Consider the following 8,845-nt stretch of genomic DNA (forward strand, 5'->3'; position numbering starts at 1 on the left):
CTACCTTTAGCAGCACATACACTAAAACTGGAATGATACAGAGAAGATTAGCAGGGCCCTTATACAAACATGACCCGCAAATTCATGAGGTATTCCATATTTTAATGATGGATGTTAACTAAACTTACTGTTGTACTTATGTTGCAATACATACATATATCAAATCACTATGTGATTCACCTGAAACTTACACAATGCTATATATCAGTTATGTCTCAATAAAATTTTTAAAAATAAAAATAATAAAATCTTTAAAAAAAAAAGATAATAAAAAACCCACTGCCACAAAGAAAAAAATTAAAAGAAATCAACATGGACAGGAAAATCCTAATTTGAAGATAAACAAATGAACTTATGTCAAGGTTAAAGGTCTTTAGACACACCGTTACTTTTAGGGGGCTAGACTCTAAGGATAAAATAAAAGCTTCAAACAATCTTGTACTTCATTAGTAAGTTTGTTGGTAGTGGTATTGACATAATAATTCTGAAACTATTGGGTGTATTATAACGAGCAGTAAATGAATAGCTATGCTGATGTTGGTGAAAATTAGAGTTTTCAATGTGAGAGAAAGGAGATAAAATAGGGACGTGGGGAAAGGAGGAAGAACCCTGTGATGTTCTATTAGAATTGGGGGGATTGATGGGGCGCCTGGGTGGCACAGTCGGTTAAGCGTCCGACTTCAGCCAGGTCACGATCTCGCGGTCCGTGGGTTCGAGCCCTGCGTCGGGCCCTGGGCTGATGGCTCAGAGCCTGGAGCCTGCTTCCGATTCTGTGTCTCTCTCTCTCTCTGCCCCTCCCCCGTTCATGCTCTGTCTCTCTCTGTCCCAAAAATAAATAAACGTTGAAAAAAAAAAAAAGAATTGGGGGGATTGAGATAAATTAATGATCTAAAATAAAATACACTTCCTGGCTGTGTCTACTGAAAGGGCCTAGAAGCAGTGACACCCCACTTACAATGAGCACTCTTATCACTCAGTTCTTGGCTTCTAGCAAACTTTTCTCACTGAAAGGACCCAGGTCTGATTCCAGGTCTGGGTCAAGGAAAGTAGAAGATGAGCTTGGGACTTTCACTGATGGAAGAGCAAGGAAGTGCTCAAAAACAGATAGGGATGTGTCAGAAGGACCCAGAAACCAATTTGAAGGTGCTCCCATTTGGGAGGGGACAAATTTGGGACAAAATGAAAATTAAAAAGAAAATCAGTGGTAATGAATATTCTGAGTTCATCATGATATTCAAGAGAATTGCAGAAGTGTGTGTGACGGAAGAGAAAGCTCTTCTTGAACAGTGGAATGACAGCTAAAACACATGGAAAAATGATAAAGCTTTTTTAATTGTGATTTTTGCAATCACTAATATCATAGTTGATTCAGGCAAGCCTCATTAATGATTGTTAAAACAGTCGCTGAAAATGTTGGGGACACCAGATACTCTCATATTTTCAAAGTACCATCCCGCAGATTACTCATTCATCACTAAGGGCAAAGATGCCTTTACAGTGAGGAGTGCTAGCAGACAGATAGCACCTCAATCGACTAATTCAGCTTAGTGTAACCAATAAAAGGACAGAAAGGCATTTGTGTTGTGATGCGCTGAGATGGTCCCAGCCTCACCTCTGTGGAGTTATGCTAAAAATCTTAACTAGATATAATTCTGAAGAATTATAGAAGAAATAACCAGACAACCCAAATTGTGGACATTGTATAAAAGAACTGCCCTGAAAGTCAATGACAGGAAAGACCAATAAAAGAAAAAACAAAAAACGGGAAGGGCAGGATAATTTTTTTAGAATAAAGGAGAGACTTTTGAGAGAGAGATGACTTTATTATTATTTTTTTTAATGTTTATTTTTGAGAGAGAGAGAGAGAGAGAGAGAGAGAGAGAGAGAGAGAATGAGCAGGGGAGGAGCAGAGAGAGAGGGAGACACAGAATCTGAAGCAGGCTCCAGGCTCCGAGCTGTCAGCACAGAGTCTGATGCAGGGCTCAAACTCACGAGCTGTGAGATCATGACCTGAGCTGAAGTGGACACTTAACACACTGAGCCACCCAGGCACCCCAAGAAAGAGAGAGAGAGAGAGAGATGACTTTAAAATAGCATGTGATTCTTTTTTTTATTTAATTTTTTTTTAAATTTACATCCAAATTAGTTAGCATATAGTGCAACAATGATTTCAGGAATAGATTTCTTAGTGCCCCTAACCCATTTAGCCCATCCCCCCTCCCACACCTCCTTCAGTAACCCTCTGTTTGTCCTCCATATTTATGAGTCTCTTATGTTTTGTCCCCCTCCATGTTTTTATATTATTTTTGTTTCCCTTCCCTTATGTTCATCTAAACCAGCATGTGATTCTTGACAAATCCTGGATAAGAATGAAAATAAAAACAAAGGCAAACCCAAAAAAGCTCCAAAGGACATTACCGGTTATGTAGGAGAATGTCCTTGTGTCTTACGAGATATATGGTGAAATACTATGGGGTGAAGCTTCGTAGTCTCTAACCACCTTTCAAATGATTCAGTTAAAAAATAACCTCATAGAGGGGATTACGTGCAGTGAATGTACGGAGCTAAATGTTAACAACTGATGAATATGGGTGAAGTATATTTGAGTGTTCATTGTATTATTTTCTCAACTTTTCTGTTGGTTTTTAAATTTTCATCATAAAAGGCTAGGGTGAGGGACGAACATACGGTCCGGAGGTTGGGGCATGACTGCAAGGCAATAAATCTGCAGGATAGCCAGCTAGTGACCTAGGACCTGAGTGACCTGGCCTGAAAAGATGAGCTGTCCTGTATCTGTTGGGATCCTTTTGGCTTCAAGTAACAGGATACCTGAGTCAAAGTAGCTAAAACTGTAAGGGCATCTAATTCTCTCATGTAACAAGAAGTCTAAAGGTAAATGGCTCCAAGGGTTGGTTGATTCGTCAGCTCAAGGATGTTACAGCCCTGTCAGTTTCTCTGCAGTTTTCTTGGCTTTAATTCATGGTTGCAAAATGGCTGCCATGGCTTCAAGTATCACGTCCTCACATGACATGTCCAAACCCAGCAGGAAGGACATGGGCTAACTCTTCCATTGGCTTTGCCTTCTTACATCAAGGATAAAATTCTTTCCCATAAGCCTCCCCTTCCTAAAGATTCCTCTTATATCTTTTGCTTTACAAATTAATTTAGTTTGCCACTTGGGGTTGTTCACCTGAATAAAACTGATTGAGAGCGACGGTTGTTGGAGGGCCAGCCAACCATGTTTGCCACATGAGCCAATCAGACTCACTTGGTCAGCAATCTGAGCCAAGAAACCTGGCCTGGGTTTGCTGTTAGCACTCAAGCTGGTGACGAATGGACAACCAGAAGCTAAGTCAAGGCCATGGCACAGCAGGCTGTGTACAAGGTAAGGTTAAGACAAGAGAAAACCCTCCAGAGAGGGTGAGGAAGCCATTTGGGAGAGAAAGGAGAAAACAGCACCTGTGCTGAGGAGAGCGGAGCTGCCTTGAGGGCTAAATACTGCTCTTCAACTGCCTAGGTCCCTCGTTTCCTGGTTATGATTTCTGTTCCAGGTCACGGAGAATATAGCAGTTAGGACTCATTTGCCAGTAACAGAACAAACAAACAAGAAACTGTCCCAGCATGAAAGAGCAAGTACTTATAAATGTACAGGAATTTCTTAAACTACCCAAGGTAGGAAGTTTGGCCTGTCCGGAAAATGCTAGAACTAGGTGGCTTGTCTCTGACTCTTCCTCTGTGTTTCTGTGGAGTCGATTTCATTCTTATCTCTGCAGTAGAATGTCTCTGCTTGCTGGCCCTATGTTATCAAACATTCACCCACACCTTCTAAATTTGCCCTAAAGTTTTGGCCCCACAAAGAACCCAGGCGGTAGTCAGTACCTAGGTCCTAGTTTCAAATTCCCAGAGGAGAGAAGCTGAGAGGCCTAAGTTGGGTCAGATGACCAATATACCAAGTCTCTAAGCTTCAGGTCACAGCACTTGCAAGCATGGGACAGGGAGGAGGAACAGTGCTAGGAGAAAGGGGTCATTGACCCAGGCTGGAAAGATATCCCCAAAGTTATCCGTCATGATCTTCAAGATAGTGGTTTGCAAGGTTTCGGTGAAGATTGGCCCCCCAGGAGGACATTTAGCAATGTCAGGAAACATTTTTGGTTATCACAATTTAGGGGGTCGGTGTTACCTGCATCTAATGGGCAGAGGCTAGGGATGTGGTTAAACACCCTAGGATGCTCCCACAACAAAAAATTATCTAGTCCCAAATGTCAATATTGCTGAGATTGAGAACCCCTGCCTCCCTTTTGATTCTAGTGACTGTTCTTTCCATCAAATGGAATATCTGTACCCACAGAGAACAGAATAGGACTCGGTCAGTATTTGTTGGACAGACAGTGAATGAAAACACTGTTCTAAGGGTGTGTGGACGCCATTTCTGCTGCTGATTACCTGGGTTCAGTGGGCATTCTTAGTGAAGGAGCCCACAAAGCCCACAAAGACTGTGAGGTTCTTGCCCTGGGTGGGGGGATTGTTAAACAAAAAGAGGAGACATACAAGCAGAAGACAGAACCATAAACACACACACACACACACACACACAGCCCTTGCAAGTGCTCAAAACACAAGCAGCAGCTGCCTAGCTGGTACCTGCTCCTCCCCACACACCATAAGGGAGAGCTGTAAATCCTTAAGTCCCAAACAGCTGCCAGTCAGGATCGGCGTGTCTTTTTTTCTCCCCACACTAACTTGTCAGGCAGGAAGGGACAGGCTCCAGGCCACTGGGTTTCTTTTTGGCTTAGGCAATACAACATCTGCTTTCATTTCCCGAGAAGTGTTGTCAGCCTGAAATTTAAAAATAAAAATAAAATTCTATAAATGGTACAGAGCATAGAAGGCTTCAGGAACAAGGAGAAGAAAGATTTTGTAAACCTGGACATTTTCCTGAAATTCCTGATAAACTCGCGTCTGCTATTTGGCAAAGTTTTCTGGAGGTTTCCCAGCATAAACATCAGAGAGTAGATAACTCAGGGTCTCTGCTGCCCTCTAGTGGCAATAATGAAGACTAGCAGGGGGTTCAGAGAAGGAGAGAGGCTTTTCAGTACATTGCTTTATTACTTCATCTAATTTCTCAGTAGGTATTTACTGAGCTTATCCTCTGTGCAGACACCGGGCTAGGCATTAAATCCAGTAGTGAGAAATACACCCTGTTCTCATGCGATGTACATTCTAGCAAAGCGGATAGACTGTGTATGTGGCAACACATAAATATTTTAAGGTTGTTCAAAGTACTCTGAAAATAATTACCAGGGAAACAGGGGAGAAAGAACACTTTAAGATCGGATGGGCTGGGAAGGTGACGTGTGAGCTGAGACTGGAAGGGAGACAAAGCTGGCAGTGCTGAGAACAGGACCAAAGGCTTTCCAGGCAGATTGAGGAGGGGGTGTCAACTCTGGAGGCAGGAAAGAGCTTGGCGGGTCCTGAATCCAGGGTGGAGCAGGGGACAGAGTGGAGGAAAGACCAGGTCATGAAGGGACCCTGTGGTCTGCAAAGGAACTTGGATTTTATTCAGAGTAAATCTTACTCTGTAGAGGAAGCTATTGAAGTTTGCTATTTTTGTTTTTAAAACATTATTCTTTATGATGCAACATATTTGCTACAGGGTATCAATACAGATGTTTCCAGAAGTAGGAGAAAGTTCACAAAGGTGCATACGTTAAACAAGTGAGTAAGCATCTAATAGGTAAATATACTTTGTCTCTCGTGTGTGGTTAAAGGAAGGGGACGGGACTGGGATGCCGAGCCAGATGGGGCCGTGCGGGAGTCACGCTGGGCCGGAGCGACCGTGCGGAGATGGACAGAAACGGAGGCCGGGAGGTGCACCTTCAGGACCTGGGGACTGGCCACAGATGGAAGATGGTGATAGATAGAGAGAGCTGCCAAAGGCAAGAAAATCAGGTCTGACACGCGGCTGAAGAGAAGTGGCGTTTGCAGGCTCCGACCCTGGCTCCTTGCGGGCCAGCAGGCGAGGGCTGTACACGTGTGTGCTTTGCTCTCTTTCCTTTGCCTCAGTCTGGGTGATTGTACCCGACAGTTCCCGGGGAGGCATCCCTCATAAAAATGGCCGTAAAGCCTTTTGCTAATATGAAGCCTCCCATAAATGTCAGGGGATGAGAATTATAGCCCCGCAGCCTCATAAAAGAGAGAGCGTGTCGTGGCTTGAGGAAGCCACAGCGACTGTGAGGGCACCAAGCTGTCTTTCCAAGCTGTATTTTAGTTTCGGGGGAGATATGACCGGAGGAAGCGGAGTACTAGTGAGGCCACAGTGGCTCCCAGCCCTTCTTGAAAGGCCCAGTTATCAAACCTGTCAGCAAAGCTTCTCTGCACCCGGCCGGGGCTTTTTCAAGGTGAAGCAGAACATGTTCTTAACTGCTTCTTACTTGGAACGAATTAGTCTGAACGGAGAGTTAATGTTACTACCAGCTCTTTGTAACTATTCTTACTAACTCAGCCGGGAGGAGTAGGGGTATTAGGGAATCTGGCCTCAGGCAGCCTCTGATTCTGGGGAATAAACAACATACTGTTTCCCGCCTCTTCCAGTCCTTGACCCACCTGTCAGCTAATTAGTGCATGTTACCCAGGTGTTTTCCTGCCCTGAGCCGCTGCCCTGCTCACCATCTGCCTGACAATCCTTTGATGTACCCCATATGTCTAACAGCCACGACCCTAGTGCCCTTTATTTCTCCTCTTTTATTTCTCTCTCTTTGCTCCGTGTTCAACATACGGCTCAACATCGCTGGGATCAGATGATAAGCGTGGCAATTGTGCTGAGGGCCTGGAAACTGGGCTCAGGGGCCTAGAAACAGGATCTGAAGGCCCCTCTCAGAAGAAGCTACTCAGAGCTGACTGCCAGCTGGATGAGTAACTTCGGGGAGCACATACACGCTGAAAAAGTCACATAAAAACAATGGTAGCTGACGTCTATACTGAGGCCTGACTGCGCGCCAGGCACCTGCCCCGATGGCCTTAACTCAGGTGGGCCTTATAATAACCTTAGGCGGTGAGTACAACTGCTATTTTCGTTTTCATATGAGGAAGCTGGGGTCTGGGGAGGTGGTGACTTCTGCAGGGTGAGCGCTGGTAAGTGGTAGGACCCTTTTTCAATGCAAGTCTGATCTTGAAGTCTGTGCACTGCTCTGTCTCTGGCCCATCAGTTAGGATAACATGAGATTCCTAATGGCATGAGGGATATTCTGCTCTGTTTTTTTGTTGAAGCCATGCTGCCTTTGTTTTTTTTTTTTTTCCCCTAACTTTCCCTCTACACATCTGTGTGTGCGCACACCCTCTCCCACCCTCCCACCCACACACGTCTTCACCTATATGCCCATCCCAACCCTTGGGCCCTAGTGGCATTTTGACATTGAATCAAAATTACACTGACATTATTATTATTATTTTTTAATTTTATTTATTTTTTTGGGAGAGAGAGAGACAGAGCATGAACGGGGGAGGGGCAGAGAGAGAGGGAGACACAGAATCAGAAACAGGCTCCAGGCTCTGAGCCATCAGCCCAGGGCCCGACGCGGGGCTCGAACCCACGGACCGCGAGATCGTGACCTGGCTGAAGTCGGACGCTTAACCGACTGCGCCACCCAGGTGCCCCTACACTGACATTATTATATGTTCACTGAGAAAGCTTTTTCAGGAGCAAACACCGCTAGCCCCCATACCTTCCAACAAACTCCAATACTAATAAAGCCCCTAAAACATCAACCAATTTGTGGGTCAACTTTCTATATTATGAAATATTTTTTTTTACCATTTTTGCTATTGATTTTTCATTTACTAAGTTAATAATAAATAATAATAAACTGACAATACTGTCTTTCAGACAGAATTGAGTGTTCACTTAAATTTCAGAGGGAAGATTTGAATCAGCCAGCAGTTTTATCTATATCAAATTTTACCAATTTTTATATTGTTTTCATGAGGGTCCTTCAGTGACTGTTAGTTCTGCCAGACCCAACTTTTCCGAGACAAATTTTGCAAATTAGCACTTGAAGATTTGACCTTTGGGTCAGTTTTTAGTCAGCAACCATATTTTGCCACACACAACCATAGCCGTTCTTAGGTTTAATTTGTGTTGGTTATTTTTTACCAGAAATATCCATTATGAACTGGACACTAGACTAATAGTTTATATTTATTTCTTGGTTACCTGTGAGAAAGTTGGGAGCATTTTATGCAACAGAGAGAGCTAGATAAAACAGAGAGAAGGATCCAGGCATGGAGAGATAAATAAAGCAAGCGGAGATCAAGTAAAAAGAATAAAATTTAGGGGTGCCTGGGTGGCTCAGTTGATTAAGCACCTGACTTTTGATTTCGGTTCAGGTCATGATCTCACAGTTTGTGAGTTTGAGCCCCACGTCTGCACTGTTAGTGCAGAGCCGGCTTGGGCTCTGTCTCTGTCTCTCTCTCAAAAATAAATAAACATTAAAAAAGAATAAAAATTATATTTATAGTAATGGTAATAGGTATCGTTTATTGAGCACTTACTATGAGCACTGTTCTAAACTCTTTAAATGGGCTTATATTCACTTCACTGTTACAATAACTCTTTGCAGAGATATAATTGTTATTTCCAGTTTATGATGGGGAAGCTTTGGCACAAAGACTGAAAGTGAATTATCCCAAAATACACAGCCGGCAGGAGGCAGATCCAGGATTCAAACCCAGGCAGCCTGCAGCAGAGAAGCCACAGCGGTCCTTGTGCCTTGATTGCTTACTTCTCAATATTGCAGCATCAAAATGTCCTCTAGAACAAAATGGTGCCATGAGTCAAAATGCCCTTCTT

At 43.6% G+C, this 8,845-nt stretch overlaps 1 non-coding gene across 1 annotated transcript; it reads left to right on the plus strand.

Annotated features, from left to right (window-relative positions):
* On the plus strand, nt 1–104 carry LOC111556771. Its single transcript, XR_002736503.1, has one exon. It is a non-coding gene; the product is annotated as a U6 spliceosomal RNA (small nuclear RNA).
* The last annotated feature ends 8,741 nt before the right edge of the window (nt 105–8,845 follow it).

The sequence above is a fragment of the Felis catus genome, chromosome A1 (genome assembly GCF_018350175.1).
Source record: "Felis catus isolate Fca126 chromosome A1, F.catus_Fca126_mat1.0, whole genome shotgun sequence".
Taxonomy (NCBI): Eukaryota; Metazoa; Chordata; class Mammalia; order Carnivora; family Felidae; genus Felis; species Felis catus.